Source organism: Asterias rubens, chromosome 5 (assembly GCF_902459465.1).
Source record: "Asterias rubens chromosome 5, eAstRub1.3, whole genome shotgun sequence".
In the NCBI taxonomy this organism is placed as follows: domain Eukaryota; kingdom Metazoa; phylum Echinodermata; class Asteroidea; order Forcipulatida; family Asteriidae; genus Asterias; species Asterias rubens.
The window spans coordinates 20,010,753-20,022,172 of NC_047066.1; the positions used below are offsets into that span (position 1 = coordinate 20,010,753).

Genomic DNA, 11,420 nt, shown 5'->3' on the forward strand with positions numbered 1-11,420 from the left:
CTTAGAGAACATTTTCTCTAGATTCTGATGAAAATGAAATGTTGCCAAGAACATTGTAAACTTTAAAGAAAGCACAAACAAAATGCCTTCTCAGTGTAGTTCAAGTTCAGTGTCCGAACCATTCAAAATTTGAACCTACAGACCCGGCCATATCTCCCCTGCTCAAGGCCTTGAATATTAAAGAAAATAAACGCATCGAGGTAACATATTGGGTACAAAAAAATTCATTATGCCCTTGTCAATCAATGTTGACTTTGTATCTAAATAACTTCCTTATCATCAAAGACACCTGACACCTTTAGTATATTGTAAAAGACCAGTATTCTCACTTGGTGTATCCCAACATATGCATTAACTTAGAAATCTGTGAAAATTGGACTTAATTGGTCATCAAATTTGTGCACAAACTTGTGTGCTTTAAGATGCCTTATAAAAGGCTTCAGTCTTTTAATATTTTAGTCAGAAGTTACCTCTTTCTCAAAAACTGTTACTTCAGGGGGAGCCATTTCTAAAAGTGTTTTTGTTTACTGTCCACAGCTCTCCATAGCTCATTACAAAGTAAGTTTTTATGCTGGAAGTTGCAAGAAAATAAAGAAAGAAACACTCTTTGCACAAACTGGTGCGCTTTCAGATGCCTAATAAAAGGCTTCAGGCCTGAAGTCTTTAATTATTTGAGTAAGAATTACCTCTTTCTCGAAAACTATGTTACTTGAGAGGGTGCTGTTTCTCACAATGTTTACTCCTATCAACAGCTCCCCATTGCTAACAATTATTTTGAGTAATTAAAAATGGTGTCAAGTGCCTTTTATTAAATATATGTAAATCAAATTCAAGTTTTAATAAAAAACACATGAAACTTGAATTGCATCAAATTAGATTTGCCTAAAGATACGATTCAAACTTGAATGAATGAATGCTTTCAGTCATGAAAGATGTGAAATGTTCAGCAAAAATTATAAAGGCAGTGGACACTATCAGTAATTGTCAAATACTAGTCTTCACAGTTGGTGTATCTCAACATATGCATAAAATAACTAACCTGTGAAAATTTGAGCTCAATCAGTCATCAAGTTGCGAGATAATAATGAAAGAAGAAAACACCCTTGTCACACGAAGTTCCATGCGTTTAGATGGTTGATTTTGAGACCTCAAGCTCTAAATCTGAGGTCTTGAAATCAAATTCTTGGAAAATTACTTCTTTCTCGAAACTATGGCACTTCAGAGGGAGCCGTTTCTCACAATGTTTTATACCATCAACCCTTCCCCATTACTCGTCACCAAGAACGATCTTATGCTAATAATTATTTTGAGTAATTACCAATAGTGTCCACTGCCTTTAATACTAGTTACATGGAATAGTTCAATAATTTAATAAATGGAATTTTAAACGATGACTTTTATATAAAACAAATGGTGTTAATAAAAACATGTTTTCAATGTTCATGTCTGTAATTAATCTGTAGGGTCAACCATTCATCTGGGTTAGGCTGGTGCCTGCATGAAGTCCCCAGAATGTTGTGGCATGTGGCGTAGGGGTGGCGCTTGTATAGTGCTGCAAAAACAGCCCACTTTTTGATGTTAGTGTAAAACATGGGTAATGAAACCCACAGGTTTTGAATATACCTCTGTTCCGTAGTAAACCTCACAGAGCTGGTAGACTGGTGAAATCCCTTTCTCGTCAACAGCTTGGTATCATCAACAGATGGCACACCTTCAAAATAACAACAAAGGGAATTTTGTTCACATGAAGTCAAACAAGTATCAGCATTTACGACATAGAGGCCTTTATCCGTCTTGAATGTACTCTGTTCAACTAGAGCTTGGTAAATGAATGACTAATATATAACAGCTTTCCATTGGTCTGATTAGGATTCAGAAACATGACCATAGAAAAACAAAAGATTAAAAAACCTCTACATACGGGTGTTCAAACACTTCAAGAAGAAAGGAATATAAACAAGTAAATTACATGTAAATATTGTTTACTTACGTGGGGTTGTATCTTCAATTTATTATCTCACCCCCCCCCCCCACCACCAAATGCTAAAGGCTTCGTTGTTTTGTTTTTTTGTAAGAAATTGTAATACTACATCAAAACCATAATTTACCAATGTAGTGATTAAAAAATATCCATACCATATTTTAAAGACTGGTATCACAATTTAAAATAAAATTGTGATTGCGCTCAAGCTTAGGTGAAACTAATATAATAAGTTATAATAAAAAATATATATATATATATGATGAAATCTTTTATGAACTAACCTGTTTTAAGGGAGAAGGCAGTTCATTTACCCGATACTGTCCATCGATGTTTGAAGCTAAGCTTTTGCAGGTCTCGGCATCATTAGGTCTCATCACTTGATGGCTGGATCTCTTGGAGATGAGAGCTGTATCATGCAAACAAAGAGCAATATTATACTAAAGGTAGCTTAACAAGTTGTTAAACACAAGCTTGAGTAGTTAAAGAGTCTCAGAGATGTTAAAGGCAGTGGACACTATTGGTAATTTCTCAAAATAATTATTATCAAAAACCTTTCTGGATTACGAGTAATGGGGAGAGGTTGACAGTATACAAATTGTGAGAAACAGCTCCCTCTGAAGTGACAGCGTTTTGAGAAATAAGTAATTTTCCACGAATTTGATTTCGAGACCTCAGATTTAGACATTAAGGTCTCGAAATCAAGCATCTGAAAGCACACAACTTTGGTGACCATGGTGCGACAAGGTTTTTCTTTCTTTCATTAATTCCTCGCAACTTCGATGACCGATTGAGACCAAATTTTCACAGGTTTGTTATTTTATGCATATGTTGAGATACACCAACTGTGAAGACTGGTCTTTGACAATTACCAATAGTGTCCAGTGTCTTTAAATTTGCATCAGGGATAAAGAATATTAAATCGATGTGTGGTGAATTGATTAAAAAAAAAAATTAATAACAAAACTGTCATGGGGTTTTCACAACTTTGTTTATCCATCCACATTTAGCATATTCACACACGGACAGCAACCCTCAAATTTTTTAGAATCTATTCATGTATGAGGTGTTAATCAAAATGATATGTTCTAGGCTAAAAACAAACTGGTAGGAAATTACTTCGAAAGCAATCCTTTCAAAAAAAACTTCGGTATTTTCACAAGAAAGTTGACTTTTTTGACCATCCACAGAAAGCAGTATCAGCATTCGAAAATGAAACAAACCCCCGAAAATCTGAGAAACTATTCAAGCATGAATTGTTTAAAATCCTTTGAAAAAACTGTCTTGGTATTTTCACAAGGAAACTCAATTAGCAGTGAGAAGACAGCAGGTACCCACCACATCTCTGGCAAAAATTCATAAACGGACAGACAAACATTACTCCCGATTTTCAATAGTATCAGGATATTCGCCCAGTGTGAAACTACCAAGTGAATACATAATAACAAATCATAAATGATTAAATATTTTATGAACTAACCTTTTTCTAAAGGCGAGAACAGTTGAATTACCAGATACTGCTCACCAATGTTTGAAGCTTATCATTTTTCAGGTGTTGTCTCAGCATCATTAGGTCTCATCACTTGATGGCTAGATATCTTCAGAGATGAAAGTCGACCTGCATAGTCAAAAAAAGAACATTGATATTATGTTATAGAAATGAGACACAAGGTAAAGTAGTTTGACATAAACAACAAAACTGTTGTAGTATTTTCACAAAAAATGTTATCCATCCTCGTTTAGCAGCGAAGAGACACGTGAAATCCTAGAAACTATTCATGCATTTAAAATCGGAATGAAATGTTGTAGGGTAAAAAAATAACAGAATTTGAAAAGCAATCCTTCAAATAGAAAAAGTCGTGTTTGAAAACACAAATGCCCTGCAAGCCAGTCCGTGTCTTGACATTTGACACATATAGAACAGTGTTGTTGTTTTTTCACAACTAATCTTAGCCAGTGTTGTGCAATGTTGTTCTGCAGATACTCTGCCATGTAGGTGGGAAAGACCAATAGGAGACTTTCCAACGCTAGGTGGCAGCAGACATACCGGGTAAATTTCCATTGTTTACGTAGTTCTGAACATGCGCATAATTCTGAGAACAATGGATTTACCCGGTAAGTCTGCTGCCCTCTATCGTCCCAGAAAGTCTCCCATTGGTGAAAACACTCAATCATACACACTATAACCAACCCCAAACCCCCCCCCCCCCCAAATGTCTACTCTTTCTGCATTACATTCTTTTAAGGATATTTAATCATTGCCGAAGCGGGTTTGGTAGAAGGCTGGGAAAACTGAGTGGGGAAGGATAGGTGAGAAGGTGTGAGGGAAGGCAGAGCTGGGAAAACGGAGTGGGGAAGGATAGGTGAGGAGGTGTGAGGGAAGGCAGAGCTGGGAAAACGGAGTGGGGAAGGATAGGTGAGAAGGTGTGAGGGAAGGCAGAGCTGGGAAAACGGAGTGGGGAAGGATAGGTGAGAAGGTGTGAGGGAAGGCAGAGCTGGGAAAACGGAGTGAGGAAGGATAGGTGAGAAGGTGTGAGGGAAGGCAGAGCTGGGAAAACGGAGTGAGGAAGGATAGGTGAGAAGGTGTGAGGGAAGGCAGAGCTGGGAAAACGGAGTGAGGAAGGATAGGTGAGAAGGTGTGAGGGAAGGCAGAGCTGGGAAAACGGAGTGGGGAAGGATAGGTGAGGAGGTGTGAGGGAAGGCAGAGCTGGGAAAACGGAGTGGGGAAGGATAGGTGAGAAGGTGTGAGGGAAGGCAGAGCTGGGAAAACGGAGTGGGGAAGGATAGGTGAGAAGGTGTGAGGGAAGGCAGAGCTGGGAAAACGGAGTGAGGAAGGATAGGTGAGAAGGTGTGAGGGAAGGCAGAGCTGGGAAAACGGAGTGGGGAAGGATAGGTGAGGAGGTGTGAGGGAAGGCAGAGCTGGGAAAACGGAGTGGGGAAGGATAGGTGAGAAGGTGTGAGGGAAGGCAGAGCTGGGAAAACGGAGTGAGGAAGGATAGGTGAGAAGGTGTGAGGGAAGGCAGAGCTGGGAAAACGGAGTGAGGAAGGATAGGTGAGAAGGTGTGAGGGAAGGCAGAGCTGGGAAAACGGAGTGAGGAAGGATAGGTGAGAAGGTGTGAGGGAAGGCAGAGCTGGGAAAACGGAGTGGGGAAGGATAGGTGAGAAGGTGTGAGGGAAGGCAGAGCTGGGAAAACGGAGTGGGGAAGGATAGGTGAGAAGGTGTGAGGGAAGGCAGAGCTGGGAAAACGGAGTGGGGAAGGATAGGTGAGAAGGTGTGAGGGAAGGCAGAGCTGGGAAAACGGAGTGAGGAAGGATAGGTGAGAAGGTGTGAGGGAAGGCAGAGCTGGGAAAACGGAGTGAGGAAGGATAGGTGAGAAGGTGTGAGGGAAGGCAGAGCTGGGAAAACGGAGTGAGGAAGGATAGGTGAGAAGGTGTGAGGGAAGGCAGAGCTGGGAAAACGGAGTGGGGAAGGATAGGTGAGAAGGTGTGAGGGAAGGCAGAGCTGGGAAAACGGAGTGGGGAAGGATAGGTGAGAAGGTGTGAGGGAAGGCAGAGCTGGGAAAACGGAGTGGGGAAGGATAGGTGAGAAGGTGTGAGGGAAGGCAGAGCTGGGAAAACGGAGTGGGGAAGGATAGGTGAGAAGGTGTGAGGGAAGGCAGAGCTGGGAAAACGGAGTGGGGAAGGATAGGTGAGAAGGTGTGAGGGAAGGCAGAGCTGGGAAAACGGAGTGGGGAAGGATAGGTGAGAAGGTGTGAGGGAAGGCAGAGCTGGGAAAACGGAGTGGGGAAGGATAGGTGAGAAGGTGTGAGGGAAGGCAGTGGGGGTAGTATGGTGCTTATTTGGGATCCTCAAACCAGTCCTCCAAGTTTGGAGTTGATATGACAAGTACTTCTCGAAGTATTGCTCAGACATTTCTTTTGGTTTAGCCATAATGACATAAAAGTTTGGCCTAGTGTCCAAAAGCAATAGGCTTCCTGCGGATCCCAAGACCAATCCACAAACAAAGACCAATCCACAAGCCAAGTTTGGAGTTGATATGACAAGTACTTCTCGAGATATTGCTCATACAACATTTCCTTTGTTTTAGCCATAATGACAAAATTGTTGGCCTAAAATAAAAAAAGGACAGACCAGGGGGCTGGGGGGGTCCCAAAACAAGACGATCCACATGAAAAGTTTTAACCTGTACACCTATCCTAATGCACGCACGCACGCACACACAAATCACAACACCACAACACCATGCACACACTCACACATGGAAGGATATGTTTGAAACAATGCCCCTTCGGTGGCTTCGCCTCTGCAGGGCATAAAAAACTGTCATGGTATTTTCACAAGGAGAATTCAATTAGGAGTGAGGAGCTTTCGGGTACCTACAACAGCTCTGGCAGCACCAATTCACAAACAGCCACCAACCCTCAGAAATAAAAGAAATAATTCTTGCGATTTTCAATAATATTTTGATATCGCCCAAGCTTACGTGAAACTACCATAAAAATACATAATAAAAAATATAAATGATGAAATATATTATGAACTAACCTTTTTTAAAGGGAGAGAACAGTTGAGATCTACCAGATACATCGATGTTTGAAGCTTATCAATTTTTAGGTGCTGTCTCAGCATCATAAGGTCTCATCAACTGATGGCTAGATGTCTTCGGAGATGAAAGTCCACCTGTATCATGCAAAAAAGAACAATATTATGTTATAATAAATGGAGTAATGAGACACAAGGTGAAGTAGTTTGAGATAAACAACAAAACTGTTGTGCTATTTTTACAAGAATGTTATCCATCCTCGCTTAGCAGCGAGGAGACACAAACAACATCTCTCAGAAATCTGAGAAACTATTTATGTATCAGTTGTTAACAAAAATGATATGTTTTAGGGTAAACAATTTTCACAGTATTACATGAAAAGCAATTCTTTCAAAAAAATGTTAAGGTATTTTCACAAGAAAGGTGCCTTTTTTTGTCCATCCACATTCGTAGCAGCATTCTAACTATGATGCATGAATTGTTTAAAATCAGAAAGAAATGTTGTAGGGTTAAAAAAAAAAAACAGAATGCGAAAAGCAATCCTTTTAGAAAACTGTCATGGTATTTTCACAAGGAGAATTCAATTAGCAGTGAGGAGACAGCGGGTACCAATAACAGCTCTAGCACCATATAATAGATGTTACCTCTGGCACCAATTCACAAACGGACACTAGCCCTCAGATATAAGAGAAATAGTATCGTGATATCGTCCAAGCTTAGGTGGAACTACCAAAAGACAGTATACTAAAAAATATAATTGATGAAATATTTTATGAACTAACCTTTTTTTTAAGGGAGAGAACAGTTCATTCAGCATATCTGTATGTCCGTGTTTGAAGCTTATTATTTTTCAGGTGTCAGCATCATTAGGTCTCATCACTTGATGGCTAGATGTCTTTGGAGATGAAAGTCGTCCTGAATTATTCAAACAAAGAACAATTATATGCTAATTTTGCTTAAAGATACACACAAGGAAGAGTAGGTTGAGATAAATAACAAAACTGTCAAGGTAATTTCACAAGAATTTTATCCATCCTCGTTAAAGCCATTGGACACTTTCGGAACAGAAAAAAAAAGTTCACAGATTTACAAATAACCTACAGGGTTTTCAGAAGGTAATGGTTAAAGACTTATCTTGAAATATCATTCCATGAAATGCTTTACTTTTTGAGAAAACATTTGAGAAAACATGTCATGACACAGGGAAACGTGCACTAACAAGGGTGGGTTTTCCCGTCATTTTCTCCCGACTCCGATGACCGATTGAGCCTAAATTTTCATAGGTTTATTATTTTATATATAAGTTGTCATACACGAAGTGTGTAGGCCTTTGGAAAATACTGTTTACCGAAAGTGTCCAATGGCGTTAAGCAGCGAGGAGACAGCAGCATTCCCACATGGACAACAACCCTCCGAAATCAGAGAAACTACTTATGTATCAGTTGTTAATCAAAATGATATGTTTTAGGGTAAAAAAAACAGCAAAATATAACTTCAAAAGCAATTTTTTTAAGGGAAACTATTTCGGGGTTTTCACAAGAGAGTTTTTTGTCCCTCCACAGTTTGCAGCGGCATTCATAAATGACAATGACCCTCAAAAATCTGAGAAACTATTCATGCATGGATTGTTTAAAATGAGAATGAAATGTTTGACCGTACAAAAATATCGCAAAGCAATCCTTTAAAAAAACTGTTTGTTTTTTCAATTCACCAGAGAGAACCAGTTCTTGTGATATTCAATAACATCAAGATGTCGCCCAAGCTTAGATGGAACTACCAAAAGAAATTATTACAGTAAAAAATAATGAATCTTTTATGAACTAACCTTTTTTAAGGAAGAGAACAGTTCATTCACCACATCTGTACTCCGATGTTTGAAGCTAATCATTTTTCAGGTCTCAACATCATTAGGTTTCATCACTTGATGGCTAGATGTCTTTGGAGATGAAATTCGTCCTGTATTATCCAAACAAAGAACAATTATATGCTAATTTTGCTTTAAGACACACAAGGAAAAGTAGGTGTAGATAAACAACAAAACTGTCAAGGTATTTTCGACAAGAATTTTATCCATCCTCATTAAGTAGCGAGGAGACAGCAGCAGCATTCCCACACGGACAACAACTCTCAAAAAAAAAAACTACTTATGTATCAGTTGTTAATCACAATGGTATGTTTTAAAGGGTAAACAATCAGCAGAATATCACTTCAAAAGCAACTATTTTTAAGGAAAACTATTTTGGTATTTTCACAAGAGAGTTGACCTGTTTTGTCCCTCCAGTTATTAGAGGCATTCGTGAATGACACCAACCCTTGAAAATTTGAGAAACTATTCTAATGCATGAATTGTTTAAAATCAGAATGAAATGTTTGACGGTACAAAAATATCAGAATTCCAAAGCAATCCTTAAAAACAAATGTTTTGGTATTTTCAGGAGATTTCAATTCGCTAGAGGAAACAGCGCGTACCAACCACATATTTGGCACCAATTCACAAACAGGCACCAGCCCTCAGAAATAAGAGAAACAATTCATGTTATTTTCAACACTGTGATAACGCCCAAGCTGAGGTGGAACTACATGTACCAAAAAAAAATTATAATAATAAAATGTTCATTTACCGGACATTGTACATCGATGTTTGAAGCTTATCATTTTTCAGGTCTCAGCATCATTCGGTCTCATTACCTGATGGCTGGATCTCTTCGAAGCTGAAAGTCGTCCTGTATCATTCAAACAAAGAACAAAACAATGCTATAGTTATATATTTGGTTTGCGGTAACACCATGTGCGTATCTACATGCCAGGTAGAGTTTGTTCTTAGAGAACTGTTTGTTCTTAGAGAACTGTCTATAGTTAAAAACATGTAATGAAACACAAGGAAGAGACAATTGAGATACCAACAAAACTGCCAGGGTATTTTCACAAAAATGGTTTCCATCCACGTGTAGGAGACAGCTGCATTCCCACATGGACACCAACCCCTCAAATTCCAAGAAACTATTTATGTATGAATGGTTAATCACAATGAAATGTTTTAGTTTTAGATTGTTTTAGATTGTTACTTCAAAAGCAATCCTTTCAAAAAAGTGTTTGGGTATTTTCACAAGAAAGTTGACTTTTTTTGTCCATCCACAGTTAGCAGCAGTATGATCGCGAATGACACCAACCATAAAAAATCTGAGAAACAATTCATGCATGAATTTTCTTAAATCGGAATGAAATATTTATAGGTAAAAAATATCAGAATTTACAATCCAATACTGTACAGGTATTTTCAGAAAGAGAATGCAATTAGAAGCAATTCAAGGAGACAGCGGGTACCAACCACATCTCTGGCACCAGTTTACACACGGCACCAACCATCATACAGATTGAAAAGGTTTAGGATGAAAAATTATCTGCTTAATACTTCGAAAGAATTTCCATGAAAATGTACACGATGAATAGTTGCAGAGTTTCATGGATGGTGTATTGACAAACACTAATGCCTTGCTGAGATAGTCTCATTCTCGAGTTATTACTCGAACAATACTTCTTTTGTTTTAGCCATAATGACCTTGAATATTGTAATGGATGGTCCAAAAACGATGGATATCTGGGGGGCCCCAAGACAAGTCCACAAACCAAGTCCTTCTGGAGTTACCCCTGAGACAACATTTTGTTTTAGCCATAATGATCTTTACATTTGACCAAGGAGGTCCAAAACAATAGGTTTGTGGGGGAACCCAAGACAAGTCCACAAAACACAAACCAAGTTCGGAGTTGAAATGCCAAGTCCTTCCTGGAGTTATTGCTCAGGCAACATTTCTTTTGTTTTAATTGACCTATATTTTCAACTGTAGGGGTCCGAAAAACAATAGGCTTTGAGCTGGGGGATCTATATAGACCGGTTTGGAGTTGATTTGATTTCTTAAGTTATGACTCGGACAAAGCTTTCGCACACACGCACCCACACCCACAAGGCAAACACTGAGTCCACCGAGTATGCACCGGCGGCGGGGCAAAATAATTGAGTTAAAAATTATATAAAAAAATAGGAAAGAGTCAGGTGCAATACTGTTTGACATTTTAGTTTAACCAAACAAGATATTGCACCCATGAAAGGGTCTAAAAACTGTTCTAACAATGTGCACCCCGGCACATTAGCCGGTAGTGCCGTGCAAAAATATTGAAGAACTGCTAAGAAAAATCCCTGTACTGCTCACCTGCTGAAGCAGGAAATTCTGCAAATAATTAAATTACTTTATTTATGCAAACGATCATCGGTAGACATTGCCCGTCAAGTGTCAAATTACATACTTGTTTTAATTATTGTGAGGTTGAATCCTTGCAAGTTATGAACATTTCATGTCGAAGGTTGCCATCCATCCCATGCCAATGAACATTTTCAATGATTGCATCATGTGCATGGCTATCGCCAATATTGGAGTAGTCATTTCGGTCGCGGCCTTATCGCAAAATACCCTTTAGTTTCTTCAGATTTCTTTGTGTGAATATCCTCCAAAACACGACCACCATAATCACAATCAATCTATCAACTCACCATCGCCATTTAGAGGTAGTTTGTCACCGGAACTGCAGTGAAAACTCGACTTCGCTGGAGAGTAAGAAACAGAGACGTTTGACGTCGTCCATTTTGTCTTAAAAATGCCCGGCAAATAAAAGCGCTGCTCTGCTCGTATCATGTGATCTAGTCTGGTCCCCCGACCAAAGATTCCTTGACGTCTCTTGTTATCGGAGATTTTTGGGTCTGGGAGCCAGACTACATGTGATCACGGTACGCCACCTCGCGTTCAGAAACACTAAATTTGCATATAAAACAAATACATGTACTTCTCTGTAGGTTTTAGATAGACTCCGAGTTTGGCGTGTTTGTTATTTTATTTATTTAAT

At 39.0% G+C, this 11,420-nt stretch overlaps 1 long non-coding RNA gene across 1 annotated transcript; it reads right to left on the minus strand.

The window, feature by feature from the left end:
* Nucleotides 1-1,270: 1,270 nt before the first annotated feature.
* Nucleotides 1,271-11,157, minus strand: LOC117290927. The gene is made up of 8 exons (XR_004519102.1): nt 11,071-11,157; nt 9,146-9,247; nt 8,350-8,480; nt 7,307-7,439; nt 6,527-6,661; nt 3,462-3,599; nt 2,266-2,390; nt 1,271-1,711 (listed from the first exon to the last, which is right to left on the minus strand). It is a non-coding gene; the product is annotated as an uncharacterized LOC117290927 (long non-coding RNA).
* Nucleotides 11,158-11,420: the final 263 nt, after the last annotated feature.